Source organism: Taudactylus pleione, unplaced genomic scaffold (assembly GCF_031769625.1).
Source record: "Taudactylus pleione unplaced genomic scaffold, aTauple2 ptg000267l, whole genome shotgun sequence".
Taxonomy (NCBI): domain Eukaryota; kingdom Metazoa; phylum Chordata; class Amphibia; order Anura; family Myobatrachidae; genus Taudactylus; species Taudactylus pleione.
Window position 1 is genome coordinate 1,656,664 of NW_028284669.1, and position 24,619 is coordinate 1,681,282.

The following is a 24,619-nucleotide window of genomic DNA, read 5'->3' on the forward strand; positions in this document are numbered from 1 at the left end:
AGTTGAGCAGCCAGTGTCAGTGTCACTAAGGTGGAGGAGTAGAAAGGTGACAGGTGCTGGTGGTAAGGATAGTGCAGGGGAAGACAGATCAGCTCTCAGTTACCCTGTACCCAGCATATGGGTGAGCAGCCAGTGTCCATGTTACTAAGGTGGAGGAGGAGACAGGTGCGGGTGGTAAGATTAGTGCAGGGGAAGACACAGCAGCTCTCAGAGACCCTGTACCCAGCATATGGATGAGCAGCCAGTGTCAGTGTCACTAAGGTGGAGGAGTAGAAAGGTGACAGGTGCTGGGGGTAAGATTAGTGCAGGGGAAGACACAGCAGCTCTCAGTTACCCTGTACCCAGCATATTGGTGAGCAGCCAGTGTCCATGTCACTAAGGTGGAGGAGGAGACAGGTGACAGGTGCTGGTGGTAAGGATAGAGCAGGGGAAGACACAGCAGCTCTCAGTGACCCTGTACCCAGCATATGGGTGAGCAGCCAGTGTCCATGTCACTAAGGTGGAGGAGGAGACAGGTGACAGGTGCTGGTGGTAAGGATAGTGCAGGGGAAGACACAGCAGCTTTCATTGACCCTGTAGCCAGCATATGGGTGAGCAGCCAGTGTCCATGTCACTAAGGTGGAGGAGGAGACAGGTGACAGGTGCTGGTGGTAAGGATAGTGCAGGAGAAGACACAGCAGTTCTCAGTGACCCTGTACCCAGCAAATGGGTGAGCAGCCAGTGTCCATGTCACTAAGGTGGAGGAGGAGACAGGTAACTGGTGCTGGTGGTAAGGATAGTGCAGGGGAAGACACAGCAGCTCTCAGTGACCCTGTACCCAGCATATGGGTGAGCAGCCAGTGTCCGTGTCACTAAGGTGGAGGAGGAGACAGGTGACAGGTGCTGGTGATAAGGATAGTTTAGGGGAAGACACAGCAGCTCTCAGTGACCCTGTACCCAGCATATGGGTGAGCAGCCTGTGTCCATGTCACTAAGGTGGAGGAGGAGACAGGTGCTGGTGGTAAGATTAGTGCAGGGGAAGACACAGCAGCTCTCAGTGACTCTGTACCCAGCATATGGGTGAGCAGCCAGTATCCGTGTCACTAAGGTGGAGGAGGAGACAGGTGACAGGTGCTGGTGGTAAGGATAGTGCAGGGGAAGACACAGCAGCTCTCAGTGACCCTGTACCCAGCATATAGGTGAGCAGCCAGTGTCCGTGTCACTAAGGTGGAGGAGGAGACAGGTGACAGGTGCTGGTGGTAAGGATAGTGCAGGGGAAGACACAGCAGCTCTCAGTGACCCTGTACCCAGCATATGGGTGAGCAGCCAGTGTCCATGTCACTAAGGTGGAGGAGGAGACAGGTGACAGGTGCTGGTGGTAAGGATAGTGCAGGGGAAGACACAGCAGCTCTCATTGACCCTGTACCCAGCATATGGGTGAGCAGCCAGTGTCCATGTCACTAAGGTGGAGGAGGAGACAGGTGACAGGTGCTGGTGGTAAGGATAGTGCAGGAGAAGACACAGCAGTTCTCAGTGACCCTGTACCCAGCAAATTGGTGAGCAGCCAGTGTCCATGTTACTAAGGTGGAGGAGGAGACAGGTGACAGGTGCTGGTGGTAAGGATAGTGCAGGGGAAGACACAGGAGCTCTCAGTGACCCTGTACCCAGCATATGGGTGAGCAGCCAGTGTCCATGTCACTAAGGTGGCGGAGGAGACAGGTGACAGGTGCTGATGGTAAGGATAGTGCAGCGGAAGACACAGCAGCTCTCAGTTACCCTGTACCCAGCATATGGATGAGCAGCCAGTGTCCGTGTCACTAAGATGGTGGAGAAGACAGGTGACAGGTGCTGGTGGTAAGGATAGTGCAGGGAAAGACACAGCAGCTCTCAGTGACCCTGTACCCAGCATATGGGTGAGCAGCCAGTGTCAGTGTCACTAATGTGGAGGAGTAGACAGGTGACAGGTGCTGGTGGTAAGGATAGTGCAGGGGAAGACACAGCAGCTCTCAGTGACCCTTTACCCAGCATATGGATGAGCAGCCAGTGTCCATATCACTAAGGTGGAGGAGGAGACAGGTGACAGGTGCTGGTGGTAAGGATAGTGCAGGGGAAGACACAGCAGCTCTCAGTGACCCTGTACCCAGCATATGGATGAGCAGCCAGTGTCCATATCACTAAGGTGGAGGAGGAGACAGGTGACAGGTGCTGGTGGTAAGGATAGTGCAGAGGAAGACACAGCAGCTCTCAGAGACCCTGTACCCAGGATATGGGTGAGCAGCCAGTGTTCGTGTCACTAAGGTGGAGGAGAAGACAGGTGACAGGTGCTGGTGGTAAGGTGCAGGGGAAGACACAGCAGCTCTCAGTGACCCTGTACCCAGCATATGGGTGAGCAGCCAGTGTCCATGTCACTAAGGTGGAGGAGGAGACAGGTGACAGGTGCTGGTGGTAATGATAGTGCAGGGGAAGACACAGCAGCTCTCAGTGACCCTGTACCCAGTATATGGGTGAGCAGCCAGTGTCCATCTCACTAAGCTGGAGGAGGAGACAGGTGACAGGTACTGGAGGTAAGATTAGTGCAGGGGAAGACACAGCAGCTCTCAGTGACCCTGTACCCAGCATATGGGAGAGCAGCCAGTGTCAGTGTCATTAAGGTGGAGGAGTAGAAAGGTGACAGGTGCTGGTGGTAAGGATAGTGCAGGGGAAGACACAGCAGCTCTCAGTGACACTGTACCCAGCACACAGGTGAGCAGCCAGTGTCCATATCACTAAGGTGGTGGAGGAGACAGGTGACAGGTGCTGGGGGTAAGGATAGTGCAGAGGAAGACACAGCAGCTCTCAGTGACCCTGTACCCAGCATATGGGTGAGCAGCCAGTGTCTATGTCACTTAGGTGGAGGAGGAGACAGGTGATAGGTGCTGGTGGTAAGGATAGTGCAGGAGAAGACACAGCATCTCTCAGTGACCCTGTACCCAGCATATGGGTGGGCAGCCAGTGTCCATATCATTAAGGTGGAGGAGGAGACAGGTAACAGGTGCTGGTGGTAAGGATAGTGCAGGGGAAGACACAGCCGCTCTCAGTGAACCTGTACCCAGCATATGGGTGAGCAGCCAGTGTCCGTGTCACTAAGGTGGAGGAGGAGACAGGTGACAGGTGCTGGTGGTAAGGATAGTGCAGAGGAAGACACAGCAGCTCTCAGAGACCCTGTACCCAGGATATGGGTGAGCAGCCAGTGTCCATGTCCCTAAGGTGGAGGAGACAGGAGACAGGTGCTGGTGGTAAGGATAGTACAGGGGAAGACACAGGAGCTCTCAGTGACCCTGTACCCAGCATATGGGTGAGCAGCCAGTGTCAGTGTCACTAAGGTGGAGGAGTAGACAGTTGACAGGTGTTGGTGGTAAGGATAGTGCAGGGGAAGACACAGCAGCTCTCTGTGACCCTGTACTCAGCATATAGTTGAGCAGCAAGTGTCCATGTTACTAAGGTGGAGGAGGAGACAGGTGACAGGTGCGGGTGGTAAGATTAGTGCAGGGGAAGACACAGCAGCTCTCAGTGACCCTGTACCCAGCATATGGATGAGCAGCCAGTGTCAGTGTCACTAAGGTGGAGGAGTAGAAAGGTGACAGGTGCTGGTGGTAAAGATAGTGCAGGGGAAGACACAGCAGCTCTCAGTTACCCTGTACCCAGCATATGGGTGAGCAGCCAGTGTCCATGTCACTAAGGTGGAGGAGGAGACAGGTGACAGGTGCTGGTGGTAAGGATAGAGCAGGGGAAGACACAGCAGCTCTCAGTGACCCTGTACCCAGCATATGGGTGAGCAGCCAGTGTCCATGTCACTAAGGTGGATGAGGAGACTGGTGACAGGTGCTGGTGGTAAGGATAGTGCAGGGGAAGACACAGCAGCTCTCATTGACCCTGTACCCAGCATATGGGTGAGCAGCCAGTGTCCATGTCACTAAGGTGGAGGAGGAGACAGGTGACAGGTGCTGGAGGTAAGGATAGTGCAGGAGAAGACACAGCAGTTCTCAGTGACCCTGTACCCAGCAAATGGGTGAGCAGCAAGTGTCCATGTCACTAAGGTGGAGGTGGAGACAGGTAACAGGTGCTGGTGGTAAGGATAGTGCAGGGGAAGACACAGCAGCTCTCAGTGACCGTGTACCCAGCATATGGGTGAGCAGCCAGTGTCCGTGTCACTAAGGTGGAGGAGGAGACAGGTAACAGGTGCTGGTGGTAAGGATATTGCAGGGGAAGACACAGCAGCTCTCATTGACTCTGCACCCAGCATATGGGTGAGCAGCCAGTGTCCGTGTCACTAAGGTGGAGGAGGAGACAGGTGACAGGTGCTGGTGGTAAGGATAGTGCAGGGGAAGACACAGCAGCTCTCACTGACTCTGTACACAGCTTAAGGGTGAGCAGCCAGTGTCCATGTCACTAAGGTGGAGGAGGAGACAGCTGTCAGGTGCTGGTGGTAAGGATAGTGCAGGGGAAGACACAGCAGCTCTCAGTGACTCTTTACCCAGCATATGGGTGAGCAGCCAGTGTCCATGTCCCTAAGGTGGAGGAGACAGGAGACAGGTGCTGGTGGTAAGGATAGTACAGGGGAAGACACAGGAGCTCTCAGTGACCCTGTACCCAGCATATGGGTGAGCAGCCAGTGTCAGTGTCACTAAGGTGGAGGAGGAGACAGGTGACAGGTGCTGGTGGTAAGGATAGAGCAGGGGAAGACACAGCAGCTCTCAGTGACCCTGTACCCAGCATATGGGTGAGCAGCCAGTGTCCATGTCACTAAGGTGGAGGAGTAGAAAGGTGACAGGTGCTGGTGGTAAGGATAGTGCAGGGGAAGACAGAGCAGCTCTCAGTTACCCTGTACCCAGCATATGGGTGAGCAGCCAGTGTCCATGTTACTAAGGTGGAGGAGGAGACAGGTGACAGGTGCGGGTGGTAAGATTAGTGCAGGGGAAGACACAGCAGCTCTCAGAGACCCTGTACCCAGCATATGGATGAGCAGCCAGTGTCAGTGTCACTAAGGTGGAGGAGTAGAAAGGTGACAGGTGCTGGGGGTAAGATTAGTGCAGGGGAAGACACAGAAGCTCTCAGTTACCCTGTACCCAGCATATGGGTGAGCAGCCAGTGTCCATGTCACTAAGGTGGAGGAGGAGACAGGTGACAGGTGCTGGTGGTAAGGATAGAGCAGGGGAAGACACAGCAGCTCTCAGTGACCCTGTACCCAGCATATGGGTGAGCAGCCAGTGTCCATGTCACTAAGGTGGAGGAGGAGACAGGTGACAGGTGCTGGTGGTAAGGATAGTGCAGGGGAAGACACAGCAGCTCTCATTGACCCTGTAGCCAGCATATGGGTGAGCAGCCAGTGTCCATGTCACTAAGGTGGAGGAGGAGACAGGTGACAGGTGCTGGTGGTAAGGATAGTGCAGGAGAAGACACAGCAGTTCTCAGTGACCCTGTACCCAGCAAATGGGTGAGCAGCCAGTGTCCATGTCACTAAGGTGGAGGAGGAGACAGGTAACTGGTGCTGGTGGTAAGGATAGTGCAGGGGAAGACACAGCAGCTCTCAGTGACCCTGTACCCAGCATATGGGTGAGCAGCCAGTGTCCATGTCACTAAGGTGGAGGAGGAGACAGGTGACAGGTGCTGGTGGTAAGGATAGTGCAGGGGAAGACACAGCAGCTCTCATTGACCCTGTACCCAGCATATGGGTGAGCAGCCTGTGTCCATGTCACTAAGGTGGAGGAGGAGACAGGTGACAGGTGCTGGTGGTAAGATTAGTGCAGGGGAAGACACAGCAGCTCTCAGTGACTCTGTACCCAGCATATGGGTGAGCAGCCAGCATCCGTGTCACTAAGGTGGAGGAGGAGACAGGTGACAGGTGCTGGTGGTAAGGATAGTGCAGGGGAAGACACAGCAGCTCTCAGTGACCCTGTACCCAGCATATAGGTGAGCAGCCAGTGTCCGTGTCACTAAGGTGGAGGAGGAGACAGGTGACAGGTGCTGGTGGTAAGGATAGTGCAGGGGAAGACACAGCAGCTCTCAGTGACCCTGTACCCAGCATATGGGTGAGCAGCCAGTGTCCATGTCACTAAGGTGGAGGAGGAGACAGGTGACAGGTGCTGGTGGTAAGGATAGTGCAGGGGAAGACACAGCAGCTCTCATTGACCCTGTACCCAGCATATGGGTGAGCAGCCAGTGTCCATGTCACTAAGGTGGAGGAGGAGACAGGTGACAGGTGCTGGTGGTAAGGATAGTGCAGGAGAAGACACAGCAGTTCTCAGTGACCCTGTACCCAGCAAATGGGTGAGCAGCCAGTGTCCATGTCACTAAGGTGGAGGAGGAGACAGGTAACTGGTGCTGGTGGTAAGGATAGTGCAGGGGAAGACACAGCAGCTCTCAGTGACCCTGTACCCAGCATATGGGTGAGCAGCCAGTGTCCATGTCACTAAGGTGGAGGAGGAGACAGGTGATAGGTGCTGGTGATAAGGATAGTTTAGGGGAAGACACAGCAGCTCTCAGTGACCCTGTACCCAGCATATGGGTGAGCAGCCTGTGTCCATGTCACTAAGGTGGAGGAGGAGACAGGTGACAGGTGCTGGTGGTAAGATTAGTGCAGGGGAAGACACAGCAGCTCTCAGTGACTCTGTACCCAGCATATGGGTGAGCAGCCAGTATCCGTGTCACTAAGGTGGAGGAGGAGACAGGTGACAGGTGCTGGTGGTAAGGATAGTGCAGGGGAAGACACAGCAGCTCTCAGTGACCCTGTACCCAGCATATAGGTGAGCAGCCAGTGTCCGTGTCACTAGGGTGGAGGAGGAGACAGGTGACAGGTGCTGGTGGTAAGGATAGTGCAGGGGAAGACACAGCAGCTCTCAGTGACCCTGTACCCAGCATATGGGTGAGCAGCCAGTGTCCATGTCACTAAGGTGGAGGAGGAGACAGGTGACAGGTGCTGGTGGTAAGGATAGTGCAGAGGAAGACACAGCAGCTCTCATTGACCCTGTACCCAGCATATGGGTGAGCAGCCAGTGTCCGTGTCACTAAGGTGGAGGAGGAGACAGGTGACAGGTGCTGGTGGTAAGGATAGTGCAGGGGAAGACACAGCAGCTCTCAGTGACCCTGTACCCAGCATATAGGTGCGCAGCCAGTGTCCATGTTACTAAGGTGGAGGAGGAGACAGGTGACAGGTGCTGGTGGTAAGGATAGTGCAGGAGAAGACACAGCATCTCTCAGTGACCCTGTACCCAGCATATGGGTGGGCAGCCAGTGTGCATATCATTAAGGTGGAGGAGGAGACAGGTAACAGGTGCTGGTGGTAAGGATAGTGCAGGGGAAGACACAGCCGCTCTCAGTGAACCTGTACCCAGCATATGGGTGAGCAGCCAGTGTCCGTGTCACTAAGGTGGAGGAGGAGACAGGTGACAGGTGCTGGTGGTAAGGATAGTGCAGAGGAAGACACAGCAGCTCTCAGAGACCCTGTACCCAGGATATGGGTGAGCAGCCAGTGTTCGTGTCACTAAGGTGGAGGAGAAGACAGGTGACAGGTGCTGGTGGTAAGGTGCAGGGGAAGACACAGCAGCTCTCAGTGACCCTGTACCCAGCATATGGGTGAGCAGCCAGTGTCCATGTCACTAAGGTGGAGGGGGAGACAGGTGACAGGTGCTGGTGGTAAGATTAGTGCAGGGGAAGACACAGCAGCTCTCATTGACTCTGTACCCAGCATATGGGTGAGCAGTCAGTGTCCGTGTCACTAAGGTGGAGGAGGAGACAGGTGACAGGTGCTGGTGGTAAGGATAGTGCAGGGGAAGACACAGCAGCTCTCAGTGACCCTGTACCCAGCATATAGGTGCGCAGCCAGTGTCCGTGTCACTAAGGTGGAGGAGGAGACAGGTGACAGGTGCTGGTGGTAAGGATAGTGCAGGGGAAGACACAGCAGCTCTCAGTGACTCTGTACACAGCTTAAGGGTGAGCAGCCAGTGTCCATGTCACTAAGGTGGAGGAGGAGACAGCTGTCAGGGGCTGGTGGTAAGGATAGTGCAGGGGAAGACACAGCAGCTCTCAGTGACTCTTTACCCAGCATATGGGTGAGCAGCCAGTGTCCATGTCCCTAAGGTGGAGGAGACAGGAGACAGGTGCTGGTGGTAAGGATAGTACAGGGGAAGACACAGGAGCTCTCAGTGACCCTGTACCCAGCATATGGGTGAGCAGCCAGTGTCAGTGTCACTAAGGTGGAGGAGTAGACAGTTGACAGGTGCTGGTGGTAAGGATAGTGCAGGGGAAGACACAGCAGCTCTCTGTGACCCTGTACTCAGCATATAGTTGAGCAGCAAGTGTCCATGTTACTAAGGTGGAGGAGGAGACAGGTGACAGGTGCGGGTGGTAAGATTAGTGCAGGGGAAGACACAGCAGCTCTCAGTGACCCTGTACCCAGCCTATGGATGAGCAGCCAGTGTCAGTGTCACTAAGGTGGAGGAGTAGAAAGGTGACAGGTGCTGGTGGTAAAGATAGTGCAGGGGAAGACACAGCAGCTCTCAGTTACCCTGTACCCAGCATATGGGTGAGCAGCCAGTGTCCATGTCACTAAGGTGGAGGAGGAGACAGGTGACAGGTGCTGGTGGTAAGGATAGAGCAGGGGAAGACACAGCAGCTCTCAGTGACCCTGTACCCAGCATATGGGTGAGCAGCCAGTGTCCATGTCACTAAGGTGGATGAGGAGACTGGTGACAGGTGCTGTTGGTAAGGATAGTGCAGGGGAAGACACAGCAGCTCTCATTGACCCTGTACCCAGCATATGGGTGAGCAGCCAGTGTCCATGTCACTAAGGTGGAGGAGGAGACAGGTGACAGGTGCTGGTGGTAAGGATAGTGCAGGAGAAGACACAGCAGTTCTCAGTGACCCTGTACCCAGCAAATGGGTGAGCAGCAAGTGTCCATGTCACTAAGGTGGAGGAGGAGACAGGTAACAGGTGCTGGTGGTAAGGATAGTGCAGGGGAAGACACAGCAGCTCTCAGTGACCGTGTACCCAGCATATGGGTGAGCAGCCAGTGTCCGTGTCACTAAGGTGGAGGAGGAGACAGGTGACAGGTGCTGGTGGTAAGGATAGTTTAGGGGAAGACACAGCAGGTCTCAGTGACCCTGTACCCAGCATATGGGTGAGCAGCCAGTGTCCATGTCACTAAGGTGGAGGAGGAGACAGGTGACAGGTGCTGTTGGTAAGATTAGTGCAGGGGAAGACACAGCAGCTCTCAGTGACTCTGTACCCAGCATATGGGTGAGCAGCCAGTATCCGTGTCACTAAGGTGGAGGAGGAAACAGGTGACAGGTGCTGGTGGTAAGGATAGTGCAGGGGAAGACACAGCAGCTCTCAGTGACCCTGTACCCAGCATATAGGTGAGCAGCCAGTGTCTGTGTCACTAAGGTGGAGGAGGAGACAGGTGACAGGTGCTGGTGGTAAGGATAGTGCAGGGGAAGACACAGCAGCTCTCAGTGACTCTGTACCCAGCATAAGGGTGAGCAGCCAGTGTCCATGACACTAGGTGGAGGAGGAGACAGGTGTCAGGTGCTGGTGGTAAGGATAGTGCAGGGGAAGACACAGCATCTCTCAGTGACTCTGTACCCAGCATATGGGTGAGCAGCCAGTGTCCATGTCCCTAAGGTGGAGGAGACAGGAGACAGGTGCTGGTGGTAAGGATAGTACAGGGGAAGAGACAGGAGCTCTCAGTGACCCTGTACCCAGCATATGGGTGAGCAGCCAGTGTCAGTGTCACTAAGGTGGAGGAGTAGACAGGTGACAGGTGCTGGTGGTAAGGATAGTGCAGGGGAAGACACAGCAGCTCTCAGTTACCCTATACCCAGCATATGGGTGAGCAGCCAGTGTCCATGTTACTAAGGTGGAGGAGGAGACAGGTGACAGGTGCGGGTGGTAAGATTAGTGCAGGGGAAGACACAGCAGCTCTCAGTGACCCTGTACCCAGCATATGGATGAGAAGCCAGTGTCAGTGTCACTAAGGTGGAGGAGTAGAAAGGTGACAGGTGCTGGTGGTAAGGATAGTGCAGGGGAAGACACAGCAGCTCTCAGTTACCCTGTACCCAGCATATGGATGAGCAGCCAGTGTCCATGTCACTAAGGTGGAGGAGGAGACAGGTGACAGGTGCTGGTGGTATGGATAGAGCAGGGGAAGACACAGCAGCTCTCAGTGACCCTGTACCCAGCATATGGGTGAGCAGCCGGTGTCCATGTCACTAAGGTGGAGGAGGAGACAGGTGACAGGTGCTGGTGGTAAGGATAGTGCAGGGGAAGACACAGCAGCTCTCATTGACCCTGTACCCAGCATATGGGTGAGCAGCCAGTGTCCATGTCACTAAGGTGGAGGAGGAGACAGGTGACAGGTGCTGGTGGTAAGGATAGTGCAGGAGAAGACACAGCAGTTCTCAGTGACCCTGTACCCAGCATATGGGTGAGCAGCCAGTGTCCGTGTCACTAAGGTGGAGGAGGAGACAGGTGACAGGTGCTGGTGGTAAGGATAGTGCAGAGGAAGACACAGCAGCTCTCAGAGACCCTGTACCCAGGATATGGGTGAGCAGCCAGTGTCCATGTCCCTAAGGTGGAGGAGACAGGAGACAGGTGCTGGTGGTAAGGATAGTATAGGGGAAGACACAGGAGCTCTCAGTGACCCTGTACCCAGCATATGGGTGAGCAGCCAGTGTCAGTGTCACTAAGGTGGAGGAGTAGACAGTTGACAGGTGTTGGTGGTAAGGATAGTGCAGGGGAAGACACAGCAGCTCTCTGTGACCCTGTACTCAGCATATAGTTGAGCAGCAAGTGTCCATGTTACTAAGGTGGAGGAGGAGACAGGTGACAGGTGCGGGTGGTAAGATTAGTGCAGGGGAAGACACAGCAGCTCTCAGTGACCCTGTACCCAGCATATGGATGAGCAGCCAGTGTCAGTGTCACTAAGGTGGAGGAGTAGAAAGGTGACAGGTGCTGGTGGTAAAGATAGTGCAGGGGAAGACACAGCAGCTCTCAGTTACCCTGTACCCAGCATATGGGTGAGCAGCCAGTGTCCATGTCACTAAGGTGGAGGAGGAGACAGGTGACAGGTGCTGGTGGTAAGGATAGAGCAGGGGAAGACACAGCAGCTCTCAGTGACCCTGTACCCAGCATATGGGTGAGCAGCCAGTGTCCATGTCACTAAGGTGGATGAGGAGACTGGTGACAGGTGCTGGTGGTAAGGATAGTGCAGGGGAAGACACAGCAGCTCTCATTGACCCTGTACCCAGCATATGGGTGAGCAGCCAGTGTCCATGTCACTAAGGTGGAGGAGGAGACAGGTGACAGGTGCTGGAGGTAAGGATAGTGCAGGAGAAGACACAGCAGTTCTCAGTGACCCTGTACCCAGCAAATGGGTGAGCAGCAAGTGTCCATGTCACTAAGGTGGAGGTGGAGACAGGTAACAGGTGCTGGTGGTAAGGATAGTGCAGGGGAAGACACAGCAGCTCTCAGTGACCGTGTACCCAGCATATGGGTGAGCAGCCAGTGTCCGTGTCACTAAGGTGGAGGAGGAGACAGGTAACAGGTGCTGGTGGTAAGGATATTGCAGGGGAAGACACAGCAGCTCTCATTGACTCTGCACCCAGCATATGGGTGAGCAGCCAGTGTCCGTGTCACTAAGGTGGAGGAGGAGACAGGTGACAGGTGCTGGTGGTAAGGATAGTGCAGGGGAAGACACAGCAGCTCTCACTGACTCTGTACACAGCTTAAGGGTGAGCAGCCAGTGTCCATGTCACTAAGGTGGAGGAGGAGACAGCTGTCAGGTGCTGGTGGTAAGGATAGTGCAGGGGAAGACACAGCAGCTCTCAGTGACTCTTTACCCAGCATATGGGTGAGCAGCCAGTGTCCATATCCCTAAGGTGGAGGAGACAGGAGACAGGTGCTGGTGGTAAGGATAGTACAGGGGAAGACACAGGAGCTCTCAGTGACCCTGTACCCAGCATATGGGTGAGCAGCCAGTGTCCATGTCCCTAAGATGGAGGAGACAGGAGACAGGTGCTGGTGGTAAGGATAGTACAGGGGAAGACACAGGAGCTCTCAATGACCCTGTACCCAGCATATAGTTGAGCAGCCAGTGTCAGTGTCACTAAGGTGGAGGAGTAGAAAGGTGACAGGTGCTGGGGGTAAGATTAGTGCAGGTGAAGACACAGAAGCTCTCAGTTACCCTGTACCCTGCATATGGGTGAGCAGCCAGTGTCCATGTCACTAAGGTGGAGGAGGAGACAGGTGACAGGTGCTGGTGGTAAGGATAGAGCAGGGGAAGACACAGCAGCTCTCAGTGACCCTGTACCCAGCATATGGGTGAGCAGCCAGTGTCCATGTCACTAAGGTGGAGGAGGAGACAGGTGACAGGTGCTGGTGGTAAGGATAGTGCAGGGGAAGACACAGCAGCTCTCATTGACCCTGTAGCCAGCATATGGGTGAGCAGCCAGTGTCCATGTCACTAAGGTGGAGGAGGAGACAGGTGACAGGTGCTGGTGGTAAGGATAGTGCAGGAGAAGACACAGCAGTTCTCAGTGACCCTGTACCCAGCAAATGGGTGAGCAGCCAGTGTCCATGTCACTAAGGTGGAGGAGGAGACAGGTAACTGGTGCTGGTGGTAAGGATAGTGCAGGGGAAGACACAGCAGCTCTCAGTGACCCTGTACCCAGCATATGGGTGAGCAGCCAGTGTCCGTGTCACTAAGGTGGAGGAGGAGACAGGTGACAGGTGCTGGTGATAAGGATAGTTTAGGGGAAGACACAGCAGCTCTCAGTGACCCTGTACCCAGCATATGGGTGAGCAGCCTGTGTCCATGTCACTAAGGTGGAGGAGGAGACAGGTGACAGGTGCTGGTGGTAAGATTAGTGCAGGGGAAGACACAGCAGCTCTCAGTGACCCTGTACCCAGCATATGGGTGAGCAGCCAGTGTCCGTGTCACTAAGGTGGAGGAAGAGACAGGTGACAGGTGCTGGTGATAAGGATAGTTTAGGGGAAGACACAGCAGCTCTCAGTGACTCTGTACCCAGCATATGGGTGAGCAGCCAGCATCCGTGTCACTAAGGTGGAGGAGGAGACAGGTGACAGGTGCTGGTGGTAAGGATAGTGCAGGGGAAGACACAGCAGCTCTCAGTGACCCTGTACCCAGCATATAGGTGAGCAGCCAGTGTCCGTGTCACTAAGGTGGAGGAGGAGACAGGTGACAGGTGCTGGTGGTAAGGATAGTGCAGGGGAAGACACAGCAGCTCTCAGTGACCCTGTACCCAGCATATGGGTGAGCAGCCAGTGTCCATGTCACTAAGGTGGATGAGGAGACAGGTGACAGGTGCTGGTGGTAAGGATAGTGCAGGGGAAGACACAGCAGCTCTCAGTGACCCTGTACCCAGCATATGGGTGAGCAGCCAGTGTCCATGTCTCTAAGGTGGAGGAGGAGACAGGTGACAGGTGCTGGTGGTAAGGATAGTGCAGGGGAAGACACAGCAGCTCTCATTGACCCCGTACACAGCATATGGGTGAGCAGCCAGTGTCCATGTCACTAAGGTGGAGGAGGAGACAGGTGACAGGTGCTGGTGGTAAGGATAGTGCAGGAGAAGACACAGCAGTTCTCAGTGACCCTGTACCCAGCAAATTGGTGAGCAGCCAGTGTCCATGTTACTAAGGTGGAGGAGGAGACAGGTGACAGGTGCTGGTGGTAAGGATAGTGCAGGGGAAGACACAGGAGCTCTCAGTGACCCTGTACCTAGCATATGGGTGAGCAGCCAGTGTCCATGTCACTAAGGTGGCGGAGGAGACAGGTGACAGGTGCTGATGGTAAGGATAGTGCAGCGGAAGACACAGCAGCTCTCAGTTACCCTGTACCCAGCATATGGATGAGCAGCCAGTGTCCGTGTCACTAAGATGGTGGAGAAGACAGCTGACAGTTGCTGGTGGTAAGGATAGTGCAGGGAAAGACACAGCAGCTCTCAGTGACCCTGTACCCAGCATATGGGTGAGCAGCCAGTGTCAGTGTCACTAAGGTGGAGGAGTAGACAGGTGACAGGTGCTGGTGGTAAGGATAGTGCAGGGGAAGACACAACAGCTCTCAGTGACCCTGTACCCAGCATATGGGTGAGCAGCCAGTGTCCATGTCACTAAGGTGGAGGAGGAGACAGGTGACAGGTGCTGGTGGTAAGGATAGTGCAGGGGAAGACACAGCAGCTCTCATTGACCCTGTACCCAGCATATGGGTGAGCAGCCAGTGTCCATGTCACTAAGGTGGAGGAGGAGACAGGTGACAGGTACTGGTGGTAAGGATAGTGCAGGAGAAGACACAGCAGTTCTCAGTGACCCTGTACCCAGCAAATTGGTGAGCAGCCAGTGTCCATGTTACTAAGGTGGAGGAGGAGACAGGTGACAGGTGCTGGTGGTAAGGATAGTGCAGGGGAAGACACAGGAGCTCTCAGTGACCCTGTACCCAGCATATAGGTGAGCAGCCAGTGTCCGTGTCACTAAGGTGGAGGAGGAGACTGTTGACAGGTGCTGGTGGTAAGGATAGTGCAGGGGAAGACACAGCAGCTCTCAGTGACCCTGTACACAGCATATGGGTGAGCAGCCAGTGTCCATGTCACTAAGGTGGAGGAGGAGACAGGTGACAGGTGCTGGTGGTAAGGATAGTGCAGGGGAAGACACAGCAGCTCTCATTGACCCTGTACCCAGCATATGGGTGAGCAGCCAGTGTCCATGTCACTAAGGTGGAGGAGGAGACAGGTGACAGGTGCTGGTGGTAAGGATAGTGCAGGAGAAGACACAGCAGTTCTCAGTGACCCTGTACCCAGCAAATTGGTGAGCAGCCAGTGTCCATGTTACTAAGGTGGAGGAGGAGACAGGTGACAGGTGCTGGTGGTAAGGATAGTGCAGGGGAAGACACAGGAGCTCTCAGTGACCCTGTACCCAGCATATGGGTGAGCAGCCAGTGTCCATGTCACTAAGGTGGCGGAGGAGACAGGTGACAGGTGCTGATGGTAAGGATAGTGCAGCGGAAGACACAGCAGCTCTCAGTTACCCTGTACCCAGCATATGGATGAGCAGCCAGTGTCCGTGTCACTAAGATGGTGGAGAAGACAGGTGACAGGTGCTGGTGGTAAGGATAGTGCAGGGAAAGACACAGCAGCTCTCAGTGACCCTGTACCCAGCATATGGGTGAGCAGCCAGTGTCAGTGTCACTAAGGTGGAGGAGTAGACAGGTGACAGGTGCTGGTGGTAAGGATAGTGCAGGGGAAGACACAGCAGCTCTCAGTGACCCTGTACCCAGCATATGGATGAGCAGCCAGTGTCCATATCACTAAGGTGGAGGAGGAGACAGGTGACAGGTGCTGGTGGTAAGGATAGTGCAGGGGAAGACACAGCAGCTCTCAGTGACCCTGTACCCAGCATATAGATGAGCAGCCAGTGTCCATATCACTAAGGTGGAGGAGGAGACAGGTGACAGGTGCTGGTGGTAAGGATAGTGCAAAGGAAGACACAGCAGCTCTCAGAGACCCTGTACCCAGCATATGGGAGAGCAGCCAGTGTCAGTGTCACTAAGGTGGAGTAGTAGAAAGGTGACAGGTGCTGGTGGTAAGGATAGTGCAGGGGAAGACACAGCAGCTCTCAGTGACACTGTACCCAGCACACAGGTGAGCAGCCAGTGTCCATATCACTAAGGTGGTGGATGAGACAGGTGACAGGTGCTGGGGGTAAGGACAGCGCAGGGGAAGACACAGTAGCTCTCAGTGACCCTGTACCCAGCATATAGGTGAGCAGCCAGTGTCCATGTCACTAAGGTGGAGGAGGAGACAGGTGACAGGTGCTGGTGGTAAGGATAGTGCAGAAGAAGACACAGCAGCTCTCAGAGACCCTGTACCCAACATATGGGTGAGCAGCCAGTGTCCATGTCACTTAGGTGGAGGAGGAGACAGGTGATAGGTGCTGGTGGTAAGGATAGTGCAGGAGAAGACACAGCATCTCTCAGTGACCCTGTACCCAGCATATGGGTGGGCAGCCAGTGTCCATATCATTAAGGTGGAGGAGGAGACAGGTAACAGGTGCTGGTGGTAAGGATAGTGCAGGGGAAGACACAGCCGCTCTCAGTGAACCTGTACCCAGCATATGGGTGAGCAGCCTGTGTCCGTGTCACTAAGGTGGAGGAGGAGACAGGTGAAAGGTGCTGGTGGTAAGAATAGTGCAGGGGAAGACACAGCAGCTCTCAGTGACCCTGTACCCAGCATATGGGAGAGCAGCCAGTGTCCATGTCACTAAGGTGGAGGAGGAGACAGGTGACAGGTGCTGGTGGTAAGGATAGTGCAGGAGAAGAGACAGCAGCTCTCAGTGACCTTGTACCCAGCATATAGGTGAGCAGCCAGTGTCCGTGTCACTAAGGTGGAGGAGGAGACAGGTGACAGGTGCTGGGGGTAAGGATAGTGCAGGGGAAGACACAGCAGCTCTCAGTGACTCTATACCCAGCATATAGGTGAGCAGCCTGTGTCCATGTCACTAAGGTGGAGGAGAAGACAGGTGACAGGTGCTTGTGGTAAGGATAGTGCAGGAGAAGACATAGCAGCTCTCAGTGACCCTGTACCCAGCATATGGGTGAGCAGCCAGAGTCCGTGTCACTAAGGTGGAGGAGGAGACAGGTGCTGGTGGTAAGGATTGTGCAGGGGGAAGACACAGCAGCTCTCAGTGACCCTGTACCCAGCATATAGTTGAGCAGCCAGTGTCCGTGTCACTAAGGTGGAGGAGGAGACAGGTAACAGGTGCTGGTGGTAAGGATAGTGCAGGGGAAGACACAGCAGCTCTCAGTGACCCTGTACCCAGCATATGGGTGAGCAGCCAGTGTCCGTGTCACTAAGGTGGAGGAGGAGACAGGTGACATGTGCTGGTGGTAAGGATAGTGCAGGGGAAGACACAGTAGCTCTCAGTGACCCTGTAATCAGCATATGGGTGAGCAGCCAGTGTCCATGTCACTAAGGTGGAGGAGGAGACAGGTGACAGGTGCTGGTGGTAAGATTAGTGCAGGGGAAGACACAGCAGCTCTCATTGACTCTGTACCCAGCATATGGGTGAGCATTCAGTGTCCGTGTCACTAAGGTGGAGGAGGAGACAGGTGACAGGTGCTGGTGGTAAGGATAGTGCAGGGGAAGACACAGCAGCTCTCAGTGACCCTGTACCCAGCATATAGGTGAGCAGCCAGTGTCCGTGTCACTAAGGTGGAGGAGGAGACAGGTGACAGGTGCTGGTGGTAAGGATAGTGCAGGGGAAGACACAGCAGCTCTCAGTGACTCTGTACACAGCTTAAGGGTGAGCAGCCAGTGTCCATGTCACTAAGGTGGAGGAGGAGACAGCTGTCAGATGCTGGTGGTAAGGATAGTGCAGGGGAAGACACAGCAGCTCTCAGTGACTCTTTACCCAGCATATGGGTGAGCAGCCAGTGTCCATGTCCCTAAGGTGGAGGAGACAGGAGACAGGTGCTGGTGGTAAGGATAGTACAGGGGAAGACACAGGAGCTCTCAGTGACCCTGTACCCAGCATATGGGTGAGCAGCCAGTGTCAGTGTCACTAAGGTGGAGGAGTAGACAGTTGACAGGTGCTGGTGGTAAGGATAGTGCAGGGGAAGACACAGCAGCTCTCTGTGACCCTGTACTCAGCATATAGTTGAGCATCCAGTGTCCATGTTACTAAGGTGGAGGAGGAGACAGGTGACAGGTGCGGGTGGTAAGATTAGTGCAGGGGAAGACACAGCAGCTCTCAGTGACCCTGTACCCAGCATATGGATGAGCAGCCAGTGTCCATGTCTCTAAGGTGGTGGAGTAGAAAGGTGACAGGTGCTGGTGGTAAGGATAGTGCAGGGGAAGACACAGCAGCTCTCAGTTACCCTGTTCCCAGCATATGGGTGAGCAGCCAGTGTCCATGTCACTAAGGTGGAGGAGGAGACAGGTGACAGGTGCTGGTGGTAAGGATAGAGCAGGGGAAGACACAGCAGCTCTCAGTGACCCTGTACCCAGCATATGGGTGAGCAGCCAGTGTCCATGTCACTAAGGTGGATGAGGAGACTGCTGACAGGTGCTGGTGGTAAGGATAGTGCAGGGGAAGACACAGCAGCTCTCATTGACCCTGTACCCAGCATATGGGTGAGCAGCCAGTGTCCATGTCACTAAGGTGGAGGAGGAGACAGGTGACAGGTGCTGGTGGTAAGGATAGTGCAGGAGAAGACACAGCAGTTCTCAGTGACCCTGTACCCAGCAAATGGGTGAGCAGCCAGTGTCCGTGTCACTAAGGTGGAGGAGGAGACAGGTGACAGGTGCTGGTGGTAAGGATAGTTTAGGGGAAGACACAGCAGCTCTCAGTGACCCTGTACCCAGCATATGGGTGAGCAGCCAGTGTCCATGTCACTAAGGTGGAGGAGGAGACAGTTGAGAGGTGCTGGTGGTAAGATTAGTGCAGGGGAAGACACAGCAGCTCTCATTGACTCTGTACCCAGCATATGGGTGAGCAGCCAGTATCCATGTCACTAAGGTGGAGGAGGAGACAGGTGACAGGTGCTGGTGGTAAGGATAGTTTAGGGGAAGACACAGCAGCTCTCAGTGACCCTGTACCCAGCATATGGGTGAGCAGCCAGTGTCCATGTCACTAAGGTGGAGGAGGAGACAGGTGACAGGTGCTGGTGGTAAGATTAGTGCAGGGGAAGACACAGCAACTCTCAGTGACTCTGTACCCAGCATATGGGTGAGCAGCCAGTATCCATGTCACTAAGGTGGAGGAGGAGACAGGTGACAGGTGCTGGTGGTAAGTATAGGGCAGGGGAAGACACAGCAGCTCTCAGTGACCCTGTACCCAGCATATAGGTGAGCAGCCAGTGTCCGTGTCACTAAGGTGGAGGAGGAGACAGGTGACAGGTGCTGGTGGTAAGGATAGTGCAGGGGAAGACACAGCAGCTCTCAGTGACTCTGTACCCAGCATAAGGGTGAGCAGCCAGTGTCCATGACACTAAGGTGGAGGAGGAGACAGGTGTCAGGTGCTGGTGGTAAGGATAGTGCAGGGGAAGACACAGCAGCTCTCAGTGACTCTGTACCCAGCATATGGGTGAGCAGCCAGTGTCCATGTCCCTAAGGTGGAGGAGACAGGTGACAGGTGCTGGTGGTAAGGATAGTGCAGGGGAAGACACAGGAGCTCTCAGTGACCCTGTACCCAGCATATGGGTGAGCAGCCAGTGTCCATGTCACTAAGGTGGCGGAGGAGACAGGTGACAGGTGCTGATGGTAAGGATAGTGCAGCGGAAGACACAGCAGCTCTCAGTGACCCTGTACCCAGCATATGGATGAGCAGCCAGTGTCCGTGTCACTAAGATGGTGGAGAAGACAGGTGACAGGTGCTGGTGGTAAGGATAGTGCAGGGAAAGACACAGCAGCTCTCAGTGACCCTGTAGCCAGCATATGGGTGAGCAGCCAGTGTCAGTGTCACTAAGGTGGAGGAGTAGACAGGTGACAGGTGCTGGTGGTAAGGATAGTGCAGGGGAAGACACAGCAGCTCTCAGTGACCCTGTACCCAGCATATGGATGAGCAGCCAGTGTCCATATCACTAAGGTGGAGGAGGAGACAGGTGACAGGTGCTGGTGGTAAGGATAGTGCAGGGGAAGACACAGCAGCTCTCAGTGACCCTGTACCCAGCATATGGATGAGCAGCCAGTGTCCATATCACTAAGGTGGAGGAGGAGACAGGTGACAGGTGCTGGTGGTAAGGATAGTGCAGAGGAAGACACAGCAGCTCTCAGAGACCCTGTACCCAGGATATGGGTGAGCAGCCAGTGTTCGTGTCACTAAGGTGGAGGAGAAGACTGGTGACAGGTGCTGGTGGTAAGGTGCAGGGGAAGACACAGCAGCTCTCAGTGACCCTGTACCCAGCATATGGGAGAGCAGCCAGTGTCAGTGTCACTAAGGTGGAGGAGTAGAAAGGTGACAGGTGCTGGTGGTAAGGATAGTGCAGGGGAAGACACAGCAGCTCTCAGTGACACTGTACCCAGCACACAGGTGAGCAGCCAGTGTCCATATCGCTAAGGTGGTGGAGGAGACAGGTGACAGGTGCTGGGGGTAAGGATAGCGCAGGGGAAGACACAGCAGCTCTCAGTGACCCTGTACCCAGCATATAGGTGAGCAGCCAGTGTCCATGTCACTAAGATGGAGGAGGAGACAGGTGACAGGTGCTGGTGGTAAGGATAGTGCAGAGGAAGACACAGCAGCTCTCAGAGACCCTGTACCCAGCATATGGGTGAGCAGCCAGTGTCCATGTCACTTAGGTGGAGGAGGAGACAGGTGATAGGTGCTGGTGGTAAGGATAGTGCAGGAGAAGACACAGCATCTCTCAGTGACCCTGTACCCAGCATATGGGTGGGCAGCCAGTGTCCATATCATTAAGGTGGAGGAAGAGACAGGTAACAGGTGCTGGTGGTAAGGATAGTGCAGGGGAAGACACAGCAGCTCTCAGTAAACCTGTACCCAGCATATGGGTGAGCAGCCAGTGTCCGTGTCACTAAGGTGGAGGAGGAGACAGGTGAAAGGTGCTGGTGGTAAGGATAGTGCAGGGGAAGACACAGCAGCTCTCAGTGACCCTGTACCCAGCATAAGGGAGAGCAGCCAGTGTCCATTTCACTAAGGTGGAGGAGGAGAAAGGGACAGGTGCTGGTGGTAAGGATAGTGCAGGAGAAGAGACAGCAGCTCTCAGTGACCTTGTACCCAGCATATAGGTGAGCAGCGAGTGTCCGTGTCACTAAGGTGGAGGAGGAGACAGGTGCTGGTGGTAAGGATTGTGCAGGGGGAAGACACAGCAGCTCTCAGTGACCCTGTACCCAGCATATGGGTGAGCAGCCAGAGTCCGTGTCACTAAGGTGGAGGAGGAGACAGGTGCTGGTGGTAAGGATTGTGCAGGGGGAAGACACAGCAGCTCTCAGTGACCCTGTACCCAGCATATAGGTGAGCAGCCAGTGTCCGTGTCACTAAGGTGGAGGAGGAGACAGGTGACAGGTGCTGGTGGTAAGGATAGTGCAGGAGAAGACACAGCATCTCTCAGTGACCTTGTACCCAGCAAATGGGTGAGCAGCCAGTGTCCATGTCACTAAGGTGGAGTAGGAGACAGGTAACAGGTGCTGGTGGTAAGGATAGTGCAAGGGAAGCAACAGCAGCTCTCAGTGACCCTGTACCCAGCATATGGGTGAGCAGCCAGTGTCCGTGTCACTAAGGTGGAGGAGGAGACAGGTGACATGTGCTGGTGGTAAGGATAGTGCAGGGGAAGACACAGTAGCTCTCAGTGACCCTGTACCCAGCATATGGGTGAGCAGGCAGTGTCCATGTCACTAAGGTGGAGGAGGAGACAGGTGACAGGTGCTGGTGGTAACATTAGTGCAGGGGAAGACACAGTAGCTCTCAGTGACCCTGTACCCAGCATATGGGTGAGCAGCCAGTGTCCATGTCACTAAGGTGGAGGAGACAGGAGACAGGTGCTGGTGGTAAGGATAGTACAGGGGAAGACACAGGAGCACTCAGTGACCCTGTACCCAGCATATGGGTGAGCAGCCAGTGTCAGTGTCACTAAGGTGGAGGAGTAGACAGTTGACAGGTGCTGGTGGTAAGGATAGTGCAGGGGAAGACACAGCAGCTCTCTGTGACCCTGTACTCAGCATATAGTTGAGCAGCAAGTGCCATATTACTAAGGTGGAGGAGGAGACAGGTGACAGGTGCGGGTGGTAAGATTAGTGCAGGGGAAGACACAGCAGCTCTCAGTGACCCTGTACCCAGCATATGGGTGAGCAGCCAGAGTCCGTGTCACTAAGGTGGAGGAGGAGACAGGTGCTGGTGGTAAGGATTGTGCAGGGGGAAGACACAGCAGCTCTCAGTGACCCTGTACCCAGCATATAGGTGAGCAGCCAGTGTCCGTGTCACTAAGGTGGAGGAGGAGACAGGTGACAGGTGCTGGTGGTAAGGATAGTGCAGGGGAAGACACAGCAGCTCTCAGTGACCCTGTACCCAGCATATGGGTGAGCAGCCAGTGTCCATGTCACTAAGGTGGAGGAGGAGACAGGTGACAGGTGCTGGTGGTAAGGATAGTGCAGGGGAAGACACAGCAGCTCTCAGTGACCCTGTACCCAGCATATAGGTGAGCAGCCAGTGTCCATGTCACTAAGATGGAGGAGGAGACAGGTGACAGGTGCTGGTGGTAAGGATAGTGCAGAGGAAGACACAGCAGCTCTCAGAGACCCTGTACCCAGCATATGGGTGAGCAGCCAGTGTCCATGTCACTTAGGTGGAGGAGGAGACAGGTGATAGGTGCTGGTGGTAAGGATAGTGCAGGAGAAGACACAGCATCTCTCAGTGACCCTGTACCCAGCATATGGGTGGGCAGCCAGTGTCCATATCATTAAGGTGGAGGAAGAGACAGGTAACAGGTGCTGGTGGTAAGGATAGTGCAGGGGAAGACACAGCAGCTCTCAGTAAACCTGTACCCAGCATATGGGTGAGCAGCCAGTGTCCGTGTCACTAAGGTGGAGGAGGAGACAGGTGAAAGGTGCTGGTGGTAAGGATAGTGCAGGGGAAGACACAGCAGCTCTCAGTGACCCTGTACCCAGCATAAGGGAGAGCAGCCAGTGTCCATTTCACTAAGGTGGAGGAGGAGAAAGGGACAGGTGCTGGTGGTAAGGATAGTGCAGGAGAAGAGACAGCAGCTCTCAGTGACCTTGTACCCAGCATATAGGTGAGCAGCGAGTGTCCGTGTCACTAAGGTGGAGGAGGAGACAGGTGCTGGTGGTAAGGATTGTGCAGGGGGAAGACACAGCAGCTCTCAGTGACCCTGTACCCAGCATATGGGTGAGCAGCCAGAGTCCGTGTCACTAAGGTGGAGGAGGAGACAGGTGCTGGTGGTAAGGATTGTGCAGGGGGAAGACACAGCAGCTCTCAGTGACCCTGTACCCAGCATATAGGTGAGCAGCCAGTGTCCGTGTCACTAAGGTGGAGGAGGAGACAGGTGACAGGTGCTGGTGGTAAGGATAGTGCAGGAGAAGACACAGCATCTCTCAGTGACCTTGTACCCAGCAAATGGGTGAGCAGCCAGTGTCCATGTCACTAAGGTGGAGTAGGAGACAGGTAACAGGTGCTGGTGGTAAGGATAGTGCAAGGGAAGCAACAGCAGCTCTCAGTGACCCTGTACCCAGCATATGGGTGAGCAGCCAGTGTCCGTGTCACTAAGGTGGAGGAGGAGACAGGTGACATGTGCTGGTGGTAAGGATAGTGCAGGGGAAGACACAGTAGCTCTCAGTGACCCTGTACCCAGCATATGGGTGAGCAGGCAGTGTCCATGTCACTAAGGTGGAGGAGGAGACAGGTGACAGGTGCTGGTGGTAACATTAGTGCAGGGGAAGACACAGTAGCTCTCAGTGACCCTGTACCCAGCATATGGGTGAGCAGCCAGTGTCCATGTCACTAAGGTGGAGGAGACAGGAGACAGGTGCTGGTGGTAAGGATAGTACAGGGGAAGAAACAGGAGCACTCAGTGACCCTGTACCCAGCATATGGGTGAGCAGCCAGTGTCAGTGTCACTAAGGTGGAGGAGTAGACAGTTGACAGGTGCTGGTGGTAAGGATAGTGCAGGGGAAGACACAGCAGCTCTCTGTGACCCTGTACTCAGCATATAGTTGAGCAGCAAGTGCCATATTACTAAGGTGGAGGAGGAGACAGGTGACAGGTGCGGGTGGTAAGATTAGTGCAGGGGAAGACACAGCAGCTCTCAGTGACCCTGTACCCAGCATATGGGTGAGCAGCCAGAGTCCGTGTCACTAAGGTGGAGGAGGAGACAGGTGCTGGTGGTAAGGATTGTGCAGGGGGAAGACACAGCAGCTCTCAGTGACCCTGTACCCAGCATATAGGTGAGCAGCCAGTGTCCGTGTCACTAAGGTGGAGGAGGAGACAGGTGACAGGTGCTGGTGGTAAGGATAGTGCAGGGGAAGACACAGCAGCTCTCAGTGACCCTGTACCCAGCATATGGGTGAGCAGCCAGTGTCCATGTCACTAAGGTGGAGGAGGAGACAGGTGACAGGTGCTGGTGGTAAGATTAGTGCAGGGGAAGACACAGCAACTCTCAGTGTCTCTGTACCCAGCATATGGGTGAGCAGCCAGTATCCATGTCACTAAGGTGGAGGAGGAGACAGGTGACAGGTGCTGGTGGTAAGTATAGTGCAGGGGAAGACACAGCAGCTCTCAGTGACCCTGTACCCAGCATATAGGTGAGCAGCCAGTGTCCGTGTCACTAAGGTGGAGGAGGAGACAGGTGACAGGTGCTGGTGGTAAGGATAGTGCAGGGGAAGACACAGCAGCTCTCAGTGACTCTGTACCCAGCATAAGGGTGAGCCGCCAGTGTCCATGACACTAAGGTGGAGGAGGAGACAGGTGTCAGGTGCTGGTGGTAAGGATAGTGCAGGGGAAGACACAGCAGCTCTCAGTGACTCTGTACCCAGCATATGGGTGAGCAGCCAGTGTCCATGTCCCTAAGGTGGAGGAGACAGGTGACAGGTGCTGGTGGTAAGGATAGTGCAGGGGAAGACACAGGAGCTC